The 18,051-nt window shown below is 44.0% G+C and overlaps 1 long non-coding RNA gene across 1 annotated transcript in view; it reads right to left on the reverse strand.

The window, feature by feature from the left end:
• The window catches only part of LOC149917432 (uncharacterized), a 33,454-nt gene that overhangs the window by 5,435 nt on the left and 9,968 nt on the right, over positions 1–18,051 (reverse strand). Inside the window, exon 2 of the long non-coding RNA XR_016467702.1 lies at positions 11,246–11,385. This is a non-coding gene — a long non-coding RNA (uncharacterized LOC149917432). The remainder of the gene's footprint in view (positions 1–11,245; positions 11,386–18,051) is intronic.

An 18,051-nucleotide genomic window follows, 5' to 3' on the forward strand; every position in this document is an offset into this window, starting at 1 on the left:
GCAGGATCTTAGGTAAATCGTGACCTGCAGGTGAGCATCTGCACCCAGTGCCCATATCTGGCAATGGCCATGTGCCCCAGCCACGGAGCAGTGAGCACACGGCTGCTACCTGCCTGCCAAGTTCTGTGCACACAGCCTAAGAAATTGGCAATAATCCTTTATTACAGCTGCAGGCTCTCTCTGGAAATCTTATTCTCCTGTTCAATTTTACAGTGAATAAATTTCCAAGCCGCAGGAAAACTTCTTCCTGTGGCAGGGGGGCAAAAAGTCTTCACGAGACACCTTACCAATGAATTTATTACAACACAGAGGGGAAGATGCATGACCTTGTCTTCCCAGGGGAAAGAGAGGGCTGCCACCTCAAGAGCCGAGGGACAGCCATGCACCCTCTCTGTGCTGCCCATCCTCACAATGTCCTCACCTTCAGAAGCAATGCTGCAATTTGGCAGCCCTCGCTGCCAGCCCAAACCTCATCCTGCACAGCTCTCCTCCTCATCCACTGAAGTGCCAAAATGGAGGTTGGGTATCTCCCTTTTTCTTGTCTTGCTATTCCTATAATAACGTTTGGACCCTTTGTCCAAATTTTACAGCGGTCTAGAGAGCTTAGAGATATTAAGCATCCACAAGCGGTACAAAGCCAGGCATCCATAAAGAAGAACCCATTTAGCGGCTTTAGCATGGAAGAGGTGAATGAGATTAGCTCTTATCTATGCACAAGAATCCAGGCTTCATTAGTTCTGCTGCCCAGGCAATGCCCGGCTGCTGTTATGATGGCAGGTATTAGGGTCATGAGCAGTGCCATAAATAGCCAATTTAGCCTCTATGTGCCATTTGTACCAGCTCTGCCAACAAAGTGGCACATGATAAATACAAGTAAGAAATGCTTTCTGCTGTAAAAATAGAAATGTTTTTCACTCTGCTGCAGGAGGAAGGCCTGACTCTGCTTGCACTTATGCAGGCATAAAACAAAATTAGCTACAGAGAAACGAATGGAGATATAAAGGTTGCTCTGAAAGTAATGCCTCCTATTTATTCCCACGGAAACTAAAACAGATACAAAAAGCACAGTAACACTATTGAATAGAGCAAATACTTAGCTACAAAATACTATTTTTACAACACAGTCACTGCCATTAACTATGCATTTTCACCAGCAATGAATAAGAGCCTGCATGCTATATTCATCAAAAATTTGCAGCAGTGGAGGTGGCCCACTGTCACTGTCACCACTGCTGAAATGCACAACCCACTGCCTCACTATGCTTACATCCACTGGTTGGTCTCCATAAACATTCAGTAAGCATCAGGGAATGTCATTAGGTGCCATGTTTTCCGCATGGAAAAAAATCTATTCCAGCCCTTTTCTTCAGATGCACTTCCATGTCAGATGCCATTCTGTCAGACTGCCCCTCTGCTGCCATCTGTCACACGGCAACAACATGCAATGGAATGTTGGCAGGAAGGTTCAACTCCACTGCCATACCACCACCAACTGCTTCTGACATCATGGGCCAACATAATAAAATAGGAGGCATTACTCTTGGAGCAGGCCTCATACTTCTATATAAAAATATGGCACCAGTGGCAGCGGAAATGGTCTTTTCTCTTTTAAGCTTCTTCGTATCAATACTGTGCAAACACCTTTTTTTTATGTGATGCAATAATCTTTTAGGATTGTTGAAATTATACTCCTGCTCCTTGAGTCAGAGCCAATGTCTTTCAGGAACGAGCACAGATGCGTCTCAGAGTGGAAAATCAGTTCGAATGAAAAATGAAGAATTAGAGAATTAGGCAGAGCACATGGGAACATCCCCAGGGTGCAGGAGGAAGGGAGCCGTAGGAGCCGTAAGGAAAGCAGCAGCCCCAAGGCAGCAATCCTTTTCCCCTGGAACTGGATCCCAATGCTCTGCTGTCTGAGGTGGCCGTCAATTGGAAACTAACCCAAAACGTTGCTGCTATCCCAAAGTGGTAAATAATCCCAAACATCCCAAAGTATTAAATAATTGAAAAATGAATAATTAAATTAAAAGAGGATTATTTCCCACAAGGAAGCAGAAAATTGCTGCCTGCGGGACAAAGGGCCATGGCAAGGCTTAATTTTCTGCAGCTGTCAGCAGTCAGCAGCAAGGGACTGAGGACAACACCCATGGTGGGCAGGAAGGGCCCCCACATTGCACTGATGTTTTGGCTCTCTGTTTATTCCTAAATTATGTTTTTCTGATTTCTGAAAAAGGAGGAAGCAAATCAGGAAATACGGGACATGCCCTTATTCCTGAATGTCAGCCCTGGGGTGCGGAGAATCTGTTTACACATCAACACAGGAGGAGGGATTTACACAGAGCAGTCCCCTTGGCTCATGGTTAGATGCTATACATATTTGTAGGATACATTTCTATGTTTAGTCCTTGCGTTTATTTTACTGCTGGCTGTGAGGAGATGGGCACGCGAGCTTTGTTCTGGCACTCTATAAGAACAGTATTTAATGGCACTATTATTTTTTCCCTAAGATTTATATATCTGAGCAGATGACACATTGCAAGAGTCTGCATTTCTCATGAACTATAATTAAAAATGAACAACTCTCTGCATAGGATAACAATACCGTAATATACTTGCTCTCCTCGCAGAAATTTAAACGAGGTGACGTGCTGGGTGAAAAATGATCTTGCATTTATCCCTCACATATTTCTCCAAGCAGCCGAAATCCCATGGTGCAGCACTCAAGCCTCAACCACAACCCCATGTTGTCCCACTCTTTGTGCCCTAAAGATCTGGAAGGCCTTTTCTCTTGTTCTTCTGACAGCCCTCCTTAACCCTCCTTAGAACTCTCATTTCTCCAGTGAAGCAATTTCTTTACTCACCACATCAGCAGTGGTTAAAAAAGGCCAGGGTGATTCTGTTGAGAACTGTAGCATTTTCCCTAAGCCCATCTTTTCACCTCTGTGACCAGAAACTTCATAGTCCCCAGCAGGGGCATTTATGGCTGTGGCAGTCCAGTCACCAGTGGGATGCCTATGATTGAGTCAGAGGATCCAGAAGGACATGCAGCATTGTGAGGGGTGAAACTACAGCTCTGTTACTCTCCCTTCCTCCCTCTGCACCATACTCATCATCATTTATATCTGAAAAACATGAACCTGGAGTTTCGATAGTAGATGTCTGTACATCATCACAGTGGACATCTTCTGTGGGATGCAGATTTGAGTAGGGGAGGAAGGAATTTGCTATGCCTAGGAGGCTCCATCTCCTCAAACAGAGCTCCCGCAAGCCAGGCTGGCCCTTGGCAGAAGGGAGCAGGCAGTGGAACAGCAGCTTCTCTCTCCACACAAGGAATGGAGCGAGCACTGTACAACCATATCCAGGCCACAGTGGAGCTCAGTGCTTCAGCACACACCTTTCTGCTAGGGCACTCTTCCTTACTTTGGCAAAAGAATCTCCAGCACTCTTAAGCTTTTCTCAGCTGTGAGGCTTTCCAGGACCAGCCATCACTGATCTAAGAATAACAGTGGTATACACAATAGCTCAAAGGCAGTATTCATACAGTACTTGGCACCAAGGGTCCTTTCTCTGTCTGTGCCTCTGTTCTCTCCAATCAGCATACCTAAAAGCCTCAGGAGCACAGTGGATATTCCTTCCTTGCCCTGAAACCTGCCCAGCATGACCCAGCAAGGCACCCTTGTCCCACTTTGCTCTGTCTCCAGCTTCAGCCATAGCAGGCCCAGCTGCTTGAGGGATGCTCTGATGTGAGCCATATGGCAGCAGTCCCCAAGGGATGACCTTCCTGCTCCCAGTGGCCCCAGTGCTGTTTGCAGCCTGCAGGAGGATGGAGCTGATCTGGGGTTGGGGAGGAGGGAATTCAGCTTGGGTTCTTTGGAGAGGTATTTGCTTTACCTTGCTTGTCAGGAAGTTTTTGCAAAGATGTGTCAGCCTCTATGGTTTAGTCAGCCAGCACCGGGCCTTTTCATCTTCAAAGCCCTGTGGGACTGTCCGTCCAGAGCCTCCTCCCATCAACCAGAAGGCAATGGAAGGAGTGGTGGCAGAGAACAAGGCCCCAGTGCTCATTGCTGTGAAACAACAACACAAGGCCTCGATGTTCGCTGCAGTGAAACACGGACATAAGGCCTCCCTGCTTACTGCCATGAAACATGGACACAAGGCCTCCGTGCTCATTCCTGCCCAACCCCAACGCCAGAGCACCAGTGCTGGGCCAAGCGAGTGGAAGCAAGTGGGTGCTGAGAGAAAGGGAACCAGCCAGTGGGACCAACACAGTGCATACTCCCTCACTCATCGAAAATGAGAAATTCCTTTCTGTGCCCAACACCTCTCCTAATGATTTAAGCATTAAATAATGTTTTTTGGCTTGCGGCATTTGCATTGTGAAGGACTGAGTTGAAGAAAGGAAATGCTTTGAAGATCTTAATCAGGATTTCCCTCCAAACATGTGTTTCCGTCCCTGCTGTGGCAGGGCCAAGCAGGACACTCTGCTTACATCCAAACTGCACTTCCAGTGCCAAAGGTCACCAGGAATGGAGGAAAAAGGCAGCCCTGCTATCAAACCATTAGCTAGAGTAGACAAAAAAGTCTTATATCCTAAGAGCAACAAGGTTTCTGGTGAGTTGCTCAGTGTCAGTGGAAGATCAATACATTCAAGCCTGGTTCCAAAGCCACTGAAGGCACAGGGGCTTCTCCTTCCATTCCAGGGGGTTGGATCAGGTCCTCCGGGAGCACATACTGTTAGAAACAAGGGTGGCCATATGGACCTGAGCTGAAACTGTGTCATAAGAGCATACGGCAATGCTTTGTGCAGGCACTGAGGGAACTACTCACCATATGCTATTGATCCTCCTTTCTACCTTGTGAAAATGTTTTATATACTGTACAGCAGAGGTAAAATTTACCCAAGGAATTTAATAAACAGTATCACTGCAAAGGCAGCATGCAAACTTTACACTACTTGCAGATTAAAAGTCATCCGCTCCCTTGCGATTTCTTCCTGCACGTACCAAAGAAGTCCAAGGAAGCGTGGATAAATTTAACACAGATGATTCTCATTTTTGCTTCTGGAAAACGTTGCCCTGGCAGATCTCAGAGTCAAGCTATACATCTGTCACTCCCTCCAGTCAAGTCCTTGGGAATCTATATTTATAGTCCTAGGTTTTGTACAGTTAGAGCCTGTGCCAAAGCCTACTGCAGTCAATGGAAATCTTGGAAAAAAAGCCTTAGAAATGTTTTAGAAAAGCACAGTTTTGACTAGAAAATGTTAAGATGTTAGAATATGTACAAAAAAAAAATTCAAAAACATTTTTTAAACATTTCAAGCAAAAACCAAAGCGGCAATAGGCTTCCTATAGCAGATTGAGTGATCAGCTGTGGATATGTGCTCCAGAAACTGCTTGGGACAGAGAGATTACTTCAGCAAAATGTATTACCTGCTGTGCACAACACCCGGTGCTCCTTGGGCTCTTCAGTCCCTGAATATCTGATTAAGGCCAACTTCAATCCCACTTTAGCCTACCTTCACATTAAACAAACACCAGCCTGTAGCTTTGTTATCTGCCCTTACCAGTCACTAAGGAGTCAGGGTGGTATGCACATTAATGAGTGAAGTTTTTCTCTCTTTCTGAGTTTGCAGAGAACAATAGAATTTCCTGCAAAAATTCTTGGATGAGCACAATATTCCTCTGGGACTCCACTGCAACATACCCACATTTTTCGGTCAGCAAAAATGTCAATGTATCTTTAGTGTTGGGCTTCTTCAGCTTTGTTAGAGTTCTTCACCCCCTTGAAATTTGGCATGGAGGAGTCCAGAACATCTGATCTGTAGGTAAGAGATGCAGGTACCACCAAGGGGGTATGAAAAAAAACCAAAGCAAAACAAAAAAAACCCAGCAGGATAATAAATAGAGGAAGGAAAAATATACATTAGAATTTTAAAATCTTGGAACAAGTGAAGTAGGTGATAAGAAGTCTTATAAGCAACTTCAAAACAACAGCATTTCCTGCTGAGATGCCCAAGAGAAAAAATGAACTGGAAGCCCTTTAAAAGGCTAAATGGAGCATCCGTAGATAGCACAGACTCCACAAGATGTCTTCAGTAAACCTGGCTTCTCAAGGTTGAAGAAGGTCTATATCAATCCCAATGAGCCTTGCACCACTGGCATAGATCTCTAAAGTAACAGGCTCTGGAACTCCTGCAGCTGGCTTTAGCATCACTCAGAAACAAAGCCAGGTAAAGTCAAATGTCCTCCAGTGGTCTCTTGTGATCATGTATTTTAGTGCCATCTACAGCAAATCCATGGCTGAGATTATATATAAAAGAAGACATTAATGTGTTGGCCCACAGGCTCAACACACAGCATCTATACCACCAAAATTCCTATGCAGATTCTCCAGCCCCAGTATTTAGGTACTTCTCTGATGGGAGAGCAAGGTCAGAGGTGATCCACTGCCCATGTCTTGATGCTACTTATGTGGCTGGATGCAGCTTGTCTATTGCTGAAGTTAGGTAAAATGAATTACTTTTACTCTGTTACCCCACCCCAATAATTGTACAGCAAGAAGCTCCTCTGCAACACAGGAATCCCAGGCATAATTTCCTCTTCTAAAAAAGTACAAATATGCATGCCCTAGATACATGCTGTAGCTACCAAATAACAGGTTCTATCCCAGGGAGGTGCTTTCTGTCCAAAATAAAACAGAGCCACTTGACAGGATTTGTTAGGGCAGTCAGAAGCTGTCAGGAAGTTCTGCTGTAACAGTTATGAAAAGGAGAGCACGCTCATAGCCAGCTTTGTCAGGCAGTTCAACATCCCAGTTCCTAGCTCCCTGTCTCACCCTCATGCTGCCTTTTTAGAAATTTCTTTACAAATTGTATGCAGTTTCAGCTCTTCTTCATGATGCTGATGCTGTGCACTTGCTCCTTTCACAGTGCCACCCCTGAAGTTCTCCTATATTTGTGTCAACATGCACAAAAGCAACGATTCCCAAATTTGTGTGTGCTCTTTCTCTACAGCAAGCTAATAGCCTTCTCACTGTTACCAGCACGCTGATAAGTGTGAAATACCACTGTTTTCAGCACAGAAAAAGTGAGAATTAAAATGGGGAATCCTATTGTTCCTTAGCAAATAGCTGTCTCTGTGCAATGCTTGCATGTTGTGCTGGCCCTTCACATGCAGCAAACCTGATGTGTATGGAAAGCCCTTCGTGAAGTTAGTGGGAAGAAAACCCAGCAACAATAACAAGAGTTTGGCACCACTTTAGTCCCATCTGAGCCCTGTTTTGATACAGTGGGCACTGCCAAGGCTCTGCCTGCCTGCTCTGCACAGACACGAATGGCAGCCTTTGATTCCTGGGTGGCACCGGCTCCAGCCCTTTGCTGTGGCTTTGAGACACAAGTGCATTGTAAGGGCCTGGCTGCAGTTCTTAGGAATACCAGCACTCAGGGCTCTTGGAGCAGCTGCATCTTTATCCTTAGCATCTGAAAACCACTTGTATTATTAAAGTGGAAGATTTCAGAGTTGGCACTTCCCTGTAACCACAGGTATTTTAAATATTTAGCAAAATAAGATAGCATTCTGGAATTGTTCTTATGGGTCCCAGGCAGCTCTTAGGCAGGAGGCAAAAACCCAGAGTCAGCTCTGTGAGAGGTTAGAACTGGAAGCCATTCCTCCCCTCTCAGCCAGGACACAGACACCACGCTTCCTAAACCACAAAGAGTCCTCAACAAGCGTCCTTCTTAAAACTTTTCATTTACTTGTACACAAAATGCTGCCAGACTCATAACCCACTTGGGGTTCATAATGCAAAGTGGGAAATAATTGTCTGGGGAAGTGGCTGACTGGTGAAGCTCCACTGGTGTGAATAACCAGCATGATTACAGGGGAAGATGGCCGCCTGGCAGTGGTAATGGGATGCTGAGCCTTTAACTATTAGATCAAAGTGCAAATGTGTCCCACAGCAGTGCTGATTCATGTTCTTGGATGTCCTGTGGAAAACGTACAGCTCATTCCAGCTCCCTAACTCGTCAGAACCATTGAAACAAAGGCACTGGAGCCCCTCACAGACTGAGATGCCTCTGTTGGTCCTACTAGAATCCCATCTACACCTTTGGAAACTTGACCTTAGGTGGCTCTGCCAGAAGGGCCACCATTGCAGCTGACACATGCTGTCTCAATTTTTGGCCAAGGACAGAGAAAGCATGAAGACGAGAATCTGATTTTAGCACTCTTGTCAATTATTTATTCATGAATGCTGATTTATTCATCAAGATGTCTGCCTTCAGCTGTGATTTAACAGCTTTGCTAAACATGGTGTTTCATTTAAGTAACAAGAAACTTCACTACGGTCCTTCATTTATCTAATAAACACCAGCAGGGGTCCTTATTTAATAAGGACTGCAAATGGACTGATCTGAACTCTAGCTTTAATAGACAGTACTAATAGGATAGATTAATTTCCTCCACTGCAGGAACAAACACTAGGACAAGCATTATGAAAAACTCAGGCTAACTGATTGTCATCTCCAATCCTTCATATCTATTTAGGTGGTCATGTTACAGTAACAAACAATTTAATCTTTACAAAAGACATATAATGGGCAGGGAAAATGAATGCCCTATAGACCTTCCTGGCCCATAAATGTCTGCCACTTGATTGCCCGAAACTGTGTGGAACCACAGTTGAAGGACCCAGCTGTCCCTCCCAGTTCTACATTCACACTGAATGCAAAGCAATTCATTTATTGGTCAGAGACAATATATCACAACAATCCCCTATTTAGATAAAAAATAAAAGCATTTCTACATTCACCCAATGATGAATCACCAGGACTTTACACAGAGCAATAGCAACATGCTGCAATGAAGACTTGCTGCAATGTTGGATATGGCACAGCAAGCCTGAATCGTGATAAGAAATTCTTAGTCCAAGCAAATTCACTCTTTAAATTGAAGAGTTTCTACTAGATGTTGCTCTTGCGTGATAGAATGGGTAATATTGTCCTGGCAGCTCCAAAAGGACAAAATAGATAGGGGTCAGTGTACCTAGAAAGTACTTCAAGAACTAATAGGAAATTAAAAATAATGAGCAAGATCATCTGATTTTGAGCAAGTCACCACGAACTAGAATCAGCAGCCCCAGCTCAGCTCTGATGCAATCTCTCTCCTTGAGTCCATGCTGCTTGGGCAAATGTTTGCCAAGCTCTTTTCTCAAAAAGGGGTTAGCTACACTGAATGGCTTTAAGGGGGTATAGGAAATACTCAGACAACCTGCCAAGCAAGCAGATGAGGCTGGATAGAGATTTGGGGAATAGCAGGGAGCTACAGGTGGTCACCTCTTAAGCTGGCCTTAAGAAGATGTGCACCCATGACTGGGCTTGTCAAAAAGCAGCAGCTCAGTCACATGTGAAAACACCCAAAGCCATATACTAACTTGCTTTTTCCACCGTTGAGGAGTTTTATTAATGAATGCTACAAGTCTGGAGGAAGGACCATGGAATGGAATAAAGTATGTGCTGACAGTGAGCACACACAACAATTTGCTATGTATTTTGCATACCTTTTAAAGTGCCAGTGTTTTTCTTCTTAGTATTTTTTTTCCAAAACCTGGCATTTTACCATGACAGCTATACAGTGAGACACCGGTCCAACATGCTGACATTGACTAACAAGGCATAGCAACAACCCAGCCCTTTCACATACTTTATGAGTACAATGTGTTACTGTTAAGCAATATTTGAAGAAATACAAGGCGAAACAGTTCCCAGGAAGATCTGGATTCTGTCTTCATGCAGCGACAGAAATATACGACAGAAGAATAAATCCTAATAACACTGCTGATGGCTCACCTAGCTAGGGAAAGGCTGTGAGACCAGAACTAAGACATGCCACACAGAAGACTGTTGTCCTTGCTTTTTGCTGTTAGTTTGCTCTACTTTTGTGCGGCAGGAGTTGTTTGGTAGCACTGAACAGCACAGTAGGGTGAGAAGTTTGCTCGTTTGGCATCCAGTGAAAAGAGAACAGTTGCAGTTCTCACTCAAGAAAATGTTGAGCTAATGACGTGCATAAATGGGGCCGAGGTGGGCAGCACATGCTTCTGGGACCACTCTAAACCCCAAAGCAATGGCCCATTGGCACTATCAAAGGTTTCAAATTTCCCAAATAAAACAGTGCTAAATCTTTGGAAATGGACAGAGAAAGGACTCAGCTCAATCTCTGCTGACATATAACCCTTTCTTGCTGCTTTGCAATTCTTGTGCCTTATGCAATTTGCTCAGCTTTCTCCATCCCCCCCCCCCCCCCCTTGCCTTGCTCAGAGATGGAAATATTCTGCTGGCTTGTGTGCTGCAGCAGCTGCTCCTCTTGACATTTCTGCTGCGGGCTGGGATACAGACCCTAGGAATGAGCACTAATGAAATAGCTAATATAACCCTTCCTCTCCTTTCCCAATATTTCATGTGAAATAGATATTCTAATTTAAGCAATTGTTCCTCTGAGAAGTCTTCCAAGGTTAGCAGAGGTTCAAAAATAGTTTGAAACAGCAACAACCAAACCAAGAGTGCTTCAGGCTTTAATATTCTTTCAACAATTTCTGCTGTTTATTACAAAGGAGTGTGAAGGCAAATGTTATTTCCAGCAGGTGTCCTGCAAGGAATGTTGGACTATTAGTTATTTGCTCCCACCCTCTAGATGGGCACCCAGGTAAATAGAAAGCTGAATTCTAGCACCACACATTTCCAGGATGTAGCACAATAGGAGAGTGTGATTTTTGGCCCATGGAGTGCATTTGCAGCTCAAAATGTTTCAGGGAGGAAGTGTCCTCACAGAAATGAATTGTGATGCATTTATATGATAGAAGACCCAATCTAAGGCTTCATCTGTTGAAGAGAGAAACAGAGTGCTGTTTTCTGGATGGGAAAATGAATACGGTGATGGCAATCTGGAAAGAGGCTTACACTTGGCAGGCAATTTCTCTAATGGGACTGCAAGAGCTGCTCATTAGGAGTGTGTTAATCACAACCAGTGACCACAGAAGTCTCTGCGAAGATAGCTTCCATTAGTTCCCATCACAATGAAAATGCACAGTCCATGCAAACATCCAGGTTGCTTCAAGCTTCACTGAGGTCACTGGCTAACAAAACCATCAGCATCACACTAAGCAAACTTGACAAAATAAGAACAAAGCTGAGTGCCAATCAGTGAGGTCTGGGAACAGATGTCTATCTCAAATTACCCCTTTTGTTCATTACCTGAAGAAGCGTGGGACACTTGGTTAGTAGAAATTGCAAATGCAGTCAGGTATGCTCTCAGCAGTGACACATCCAGTTTGAGTTCTGGTTGTATTGTGCAATAATTTCTTTAGGGAAAGGTATGTCACAGTTACAATTAGCTGGAAAAAAAAAAAAAAAAAGATAATTAATTGACATACACAGTTCATCTCAACAACTAGAAAGTGTTCATTCCTGGCAATGGGAAGAAATGGCAGCCAGCTTGTCCCAGGTCATTTTACAGCCCTATTAATCAGCTGTGTTTGCTTCACTGGAAGACGTGCTTACTGCAACTGCTTCACCTCATGCCTGCATACTTTTCTCACCCTGATTCTAGCATAGCCTGCAGGGAGTTTAATGTGGGCAAGTTGCATCATGCAGATTGCAGAGGCACACAACAACACTGCTTGGCCAGCTCCACTAATATCATCATGCTGCATACTGATACTGCCTTTTATGCACATATTATTTCTGACACCAAGAACAGCTTTCCTACCACTAACTCAATAAGCAGAATATTGATGGATGTAAGATTTAACCCATGGTGAGCATTTCTCAATGCATGCAGCCCTGGTGGAGGCTTGCTGCTAGGTTGCCATGGACCTGTCTTCAAGGCTGGATTGCCATAGACCTGTTTTCCACCACTGGCCTTTTTCTGTATGCTGATGCCCTCTATCCATACAGCTAAACCATGAGCTGGGATCACAAGTAGGAATGTGATCAGGGGTTGCAGCAGTGAATATCCAGGTATCACAAACCCCTGAACAGAAGTGAGGTACAGCCCATGGATCCCACAACCTCTCCCCAGCCGTCACTCTCTCAGCTTCCTCCCTGAAACGCGTATTTCTCTCAAGAGCCAGTATTGATTCCTCAGGCTCAGCCCATAGATTATAAATATCCCCCATCTCCCACATTCCAGCTATCATTTTGTGAGAAATCTGCGGAAACACAGAGACACAGCTAGATGTTATGTAGTTCTAAAACAGCTCATTAAAAACTAACTGAACATAAATGCTCTCCAGGCCCCATCCCTTGCTGAAACATGGCTTTCCTCAGCCTGTTGCTACTCTGCTTATGAGTCCACCTGTGGCAAGGATGGCAAACAGACAGTTCAAGGCACATCTACTGCAGGAGCTGTACCCTTCAAGCAAAACCAAACAAACAGAGCTAGTCCAGTCCCTTTCCCACTTGCTCGCGCTTTCCTGTGCATCTCCTTCAGGCTTCCCTCAGGAGACCTTTTAAACTTTCTATTATCACCTCTTCATCTTTGCCCATTTGCTGGCAGCTCTGCAGACCTCTGGCTCCTGGAAATAGGGTACTGGTTTGCATTAGGAGGTTAGTGGAACAACACACAGCACACCATTCAACAGTAGCAGCCCAGAAAGCCTTGGCACTTTTAACATTAGAAGATGCTGTGGCTGTAAACCTCTGCAGTGCATTTATAAGGCTGTGCATCTCATGCTGGATTTTAAGAACCAGTCTCACAGCGGGGAAGCAACCATCTTCTCTCCCTACTCCTGATAGGGAACAACTAATAGAAATCTTTTTGGGACTTCTGCCAAGGGAAAAACAATAGCCTGTACAAGTGCATCAACTTATTGTTTGTCATCTACTTCCCAAATCCTGCCAGAGTGGTGGGGTTGGGCAAGTGCACCAGAACCCAGCATACATAGAGAGGAGAAGGAAGTGGATCTGTTTTTTCCTTAATCAATATACATTGTTTTCCCACTGGGGAGGATGGAGCTATGGAAATGGTGTTGTGACCAGCAGCTGAAGTTTAGAGCAGATCACTCCTAGCAGTTGAAGAGAGCTCTGTGAGCATATGAATGCTCTCACCATGAACCCACTAACTCATCGGAACAATTTTGTAGTTGTCTTTAAGAGTCAGGTTTCGCTCTGTCACGTACTGACCAGTACATGGTCCTGAAGATTAGGCTGTGGGCTAGCCAACAGGTCAGACAACCAATAAATCTGATCTCTCCAGCAGTTCTGGAGGTGGAAGAAACTTCAAAAATGGGAAAGAGGGTAAATGAAGTCAGGCCCATTTCCCAAATACTAACACTGTTATTTATGTGACTTTCCTCAAAAGCAAAAGGCATTAAGAAAGAAGGGCAAAGTCACATGTTCTTAAAACTGAGAAAGCTTCAGTTTTATTGTGATGGGAAAAAAAGAAAAAAAAAAAGAAAAAAAAAAAAAAAAGTGCTTTGAGCATCCTGCAAGATAACACCTTCTATATGCCAACTACAGACCATCAAGCTAATTTGCCATTACAGCGTTTTGCTAAATGTGTTTGTCCATCCTCTTCCAGTTCCAGATGTAAAGGAATTATTTTTTTCATATGCAATCAAAGCACATCTCATTATGCTTATATGGTAGCAGAATGCTCCTCAATTTTACAATGAAGTTTCAATAGTTTAAACATCACTCCAAATTTGCAACTGCTCATTGTGAATGACTGAAACATATTTCTTTATTTGTCAGTTGCTGCAAATCAGTCATTATGAAATCAGAAATTCATTGCAGAACATAGTATTGTACACTATGGGAAATGTTCCACAACCAGCAAAGCATACATAACTGGTTTAATCTGACTTTATTTTCTAAGTGTCTTTTTCTTTCCTCTTTTAGATTCAGGAATGTGTTGTATTCAGGTGCATATCTCATATCTTTACAGCTTGGAACTGTAAAGAAACAACAGCTTTTCTGTGGAAACTGAAGCCAAAGGTCAGCCTGCCTAACTTTGGGATATGGGCCAGGTCTTGTCTATGTTTTTCTCTCTCTCCTGATATCACTCTCATTTTGGTGCCAGGAATTAGGATATTCATCTTCTCTAGGTAAACATCAATTTCTAAAAAGGGGAATATAATTGCACAGAAGAGGCTATGACATGCCTTGGGATTAGTGAATGCCTCCTAATTGAGCTTCAGTGAAAGCGGCAGTTCTGGCATTATTTTTATTCACCTTGTGGAAAATTATTGGAGCATATTTCATATAATTAGGATCAAGAATGGATTTGGCATCACTTTGAGCAAATGCCCCTGAACACTAATCTGGTTTATTTGGCACCACTGCCAAAGCTTCTCTTGTGGGGAATACAATGACAACAATTAACCTGGCAGTGCAGAACAGGAATGGGAAGTAGGAAGCTGTGTTGTCTTTTATCCAACGTAGAGTGAATTGTGCCCTCATACAACAACAGAGGAGCAGTGTCTTTCAGTGTCTTTAATTTATTTTCTTCTTTTTGTCCTTTTAGAGGTGTTCTAAGGAGTCTCATCTTTTTTTTTTTCCCCATCTAACTCAAACATCCACGTTTTTCTGCTGTCCTGAACAAATGGGTCCTATTTAGAGTGGTAAAGTATTTTAAGATTTCTGGGTCAGGTGCAGTGACAATTTATCCACCCATAAATTTGCTTCCTTTGAAGTAATCACAAAGTTGGATGACAGTGCAGTGAGAGGGAGGAAAACCAGCCCTGCAAAGTTGGTTTGCAAGGAGGATGTTTGGAAGAGGAGACTTTCACTAGAAGGAAGACAAAGAGATTAGGTATTAACCTGGGAATTTAGACACTGCAAAGCTCAAAGGACTTAGCGAGATCTACAGAGGCACAAGAGAACTTGATAGGAAGGAGAAGCAGAATGAGGATCAGCTGGAGAAAGGACCGAGAAGAACCCTTCAGGGAGTAGTGTGAGAGGAATCACAGAACTCTTTGAGGTGGAAGGGACCTTTAAAGGCCATCCAGTCCAACTCCCCCATAGTGAACAGGGACACCTACAGCTACACCAGGTTGCTCAGAGCCTTGTCCAGCCTGACCTTGAATGTCTCCAGGGACAGGGCATCCATTACTTCTCTGGGCAACGTGTGCCAATGCCTCACCACCCAATGTGCTCAGGACACCTTAGTCTTAACCCTAACAAGCACTACCAGGTGGTGAGAAAATTCAAATGGGGAAATATGTATAGCTGCCTCTTGATGGTGAGGTTTGGTTTGTTTGGTTTTGCTTGAAGGATATATTTCCTTTCCATACCTAAGATCATCAGAAATGCCTACTATTTTGTCTCTGACCCTGGCAGTAGGAAGTTCCACTTCCGCAGATTCAAGTGTGGTGGATCTGTTTAGGAATACTCCCCAAACCCGCTTCCTTGTTTCTGCCACTGGCAAGGTGAGCAAGCAAGCCTGCAGCATCCAGCCTGCAGCTCAGGGAAGGATTTTGCCTAAGCTACTGAGCAGCCTGAAGGCATCAGCTGTAGACTTGGATCATAGGATTTCTATACAAAGTCTCACTTCCTCCGGTGCAGAGACAGAGAGAGCCTGCAGCCAAGGAGGAGCATGCGAGAGGGGCTGAGGAAAATGCAAGTAGTGCAACGTGCAGGGGCTTGGAGTACCTATGAAGACTGCATGCCTACTGCAGTGAGCCCAGGCCTGAGGTCCTGGTGGGAGGCACACCAGAAGCAGCTGTAGATCATAGGATCATATTTCAGTCCCATTATTAAAAGTCCTTCAAAACACAATGGGGATGCTGTTAGGTCTACGCCCATCCTTTCCAAAACCCTGGGAAAACAAGAGACTGGCAGCCTGTCCTGCACATCAACATCCCCTCCCCACAGCCCCCAAATTGCCTCGAGCAGTGCCAAGGCTAAGAGCTTCTCTTTGAAAGCATCCTTCCCTCGCTTTGAGCTCCAATCTGTGCTCTGTCCTTTTCTTTGACAGTAGAAAAGGGATGCGGTAAGTAAATCCCGTGCAAGCTGTTCACACTGAAACCAACAGCTGATCCTGTAAAATTGCTGCTCCTAGAAAAATGCTCTTTAGGTAGCAGCCTGCAGCTCCCAGACTGACTGGAGATGCAGCCCAAAGTCTATCTTGCTGTGTCAGTTCAGCTGCAAGGTAAGTTTTTTCCTATCCTGTCCCCAAAAACCTCATATACAAAGCAGAGAGGAGCAAAGAGCAGGACAGAATCACAGAATCACAGAATCATTAAGGTTGGAAAAGCTTTCTAAGATCACCTTAGTCCAACCCCCAACCCACCCCCACCATGCCCACTGAGCACATCCCTCAGTGCCACATCCACACCGTTCTTCAACACCTCCACGGACAGTGACTGCACCACCTCCCTGGGCAGCCTGTGCCACTGCCTCACTGCTCTTTCTGAGAAGAACATTTCACTAATATACAGCCTGGATTTCCTCTGGCACAACTTAAGGTCATTCCCTCTTGCCCTATCGTGTTACCTGGGAGAAGAGGCCAATCCCCTCCCCACTACAACCTCCTTTCAGGGAGTTGTAGAGAGTGAGATAAATAGCAGCGGCCATTTGTGGCTGGTCCCTGTCTCCCCCATGTCACTCCTGCCTCTGCCCTTTGCTCATACTCCTTAGCACCTATACCTGGGAGGTGACACAGTGCTACACTCCATGTAAGGGACATTCTGAGTTGCTAGCTTGTGTGAAATTACAATTTTATTTCTGTGCATGGGTCCCGCTGTACCATATTTTTAAGCTCAGAGGATCTTCAATTCATCCCTGGCTCAAAAATCCTGGATGCCCACTTTCTGGCACCTAAGTTTCAAAAGTCTGGCCTGAATCCTTGATGATCTTTCTTGTCAGACATTGCACAGCCCTCTGACCAGTGATGGCTAATACACAGTCAATGCTGAGTATGTAATAATATGTACATATATTTCACGAGCAGAAAATGGGGTGTCATCCTTAACCATGAATTTTCTTCTCTTTTTTTTTCTAAAAATCCATGTAATAACATTTAGCATGGCTTAAATGTGCACCTCACATTTTCAGCCACAAATATTTTTACCTCACATTAAATTTCAAGTTGAAAAATGGGGATGTTCTCTGTCAGCACAAATAGAAGTGAAAGATAATAAATCACTGACTTGTAAACTGCTCCTGAGAGTCAATAAAACGTAAGCAGCTACAAAACAGAAGGTAGAAATACATTAAATATGAATGATAAGAAAGAAGAATAAGGCTGAAAAACGATAAGGCCATGTATTTCGTTACAGAAGACAGATGTGATAGAGGATGGTCCTGGGCTGGTAAGAGAGGTTCTTCACCAAAAAAATCATCTGACTATGTATCCCTGTCCACTCTCTCTCTCTAATGGAGATAGAATATATCACAAGAGTGTTGACAACTTTTAGAAACTTTACACATCACTGATTGCAAATGAAAAGGTAATGCATTCTACACATGTTCCGGCTCTTATCTCTCCTCCAGGGGAAAGCATTAAAGCCTCAGCCTGCCATGGAAAATGTAGTATTCAGACATCTGTGACCAGTGTGTGTAGAGAAGACAAGATAAGGTGCATATCAAGCCTACATCTGTGACAGGGGTCCCAGAGTCTCTAGAGACAGATGAATGAATGCATATGAAGACTGACTGAAAACATTCTAATTAAACCTTTGCTTTTCCCAGAAGTATTTGCTCTCTGGTAAATATTCCGTTTCGAAGGAAAAGCTTACCAAGAAAATTTAAACCAATATCCAATGCTATTTTTTATCCTTCATTTTCTTCAAAGAAATAAATAGCCTATTCTTGTGTAAAGATACTGTGTATACAGTAATGACTCCCTGGAGAAAGTTCAGCTTGCTGGTGGAAGGTAGGAGGCAAGCTGTTATGGTTGCAGGATGACATTAGGAGCATAGGCTGTGAGAGAGACCTGGATCTTTGGAGAATAACAAGTCTTGAGTGGTAGTGGATAGATAAATTGGAGCATAGGAGCTGTTGGGCAAACAGTGGCCTGCCAGTCACCATAATAAGATGGATATCAGCAGTACGGGGTG

Source organism: Phasianus colchicus, chromosome 6, assembly GCF_987193195.1.
Source record: "Phasianus colchicus chromosome 6, bPhaCol1.hap1.1, whole genome shotgun sequence".
Classification (NCBI taxonomy): domain Eukaryota; kingdom Metazoa; phylum Chordata; class Aves; order Galliformes; family Phasianidae; genus Phasianus; species Phasianus colchicus.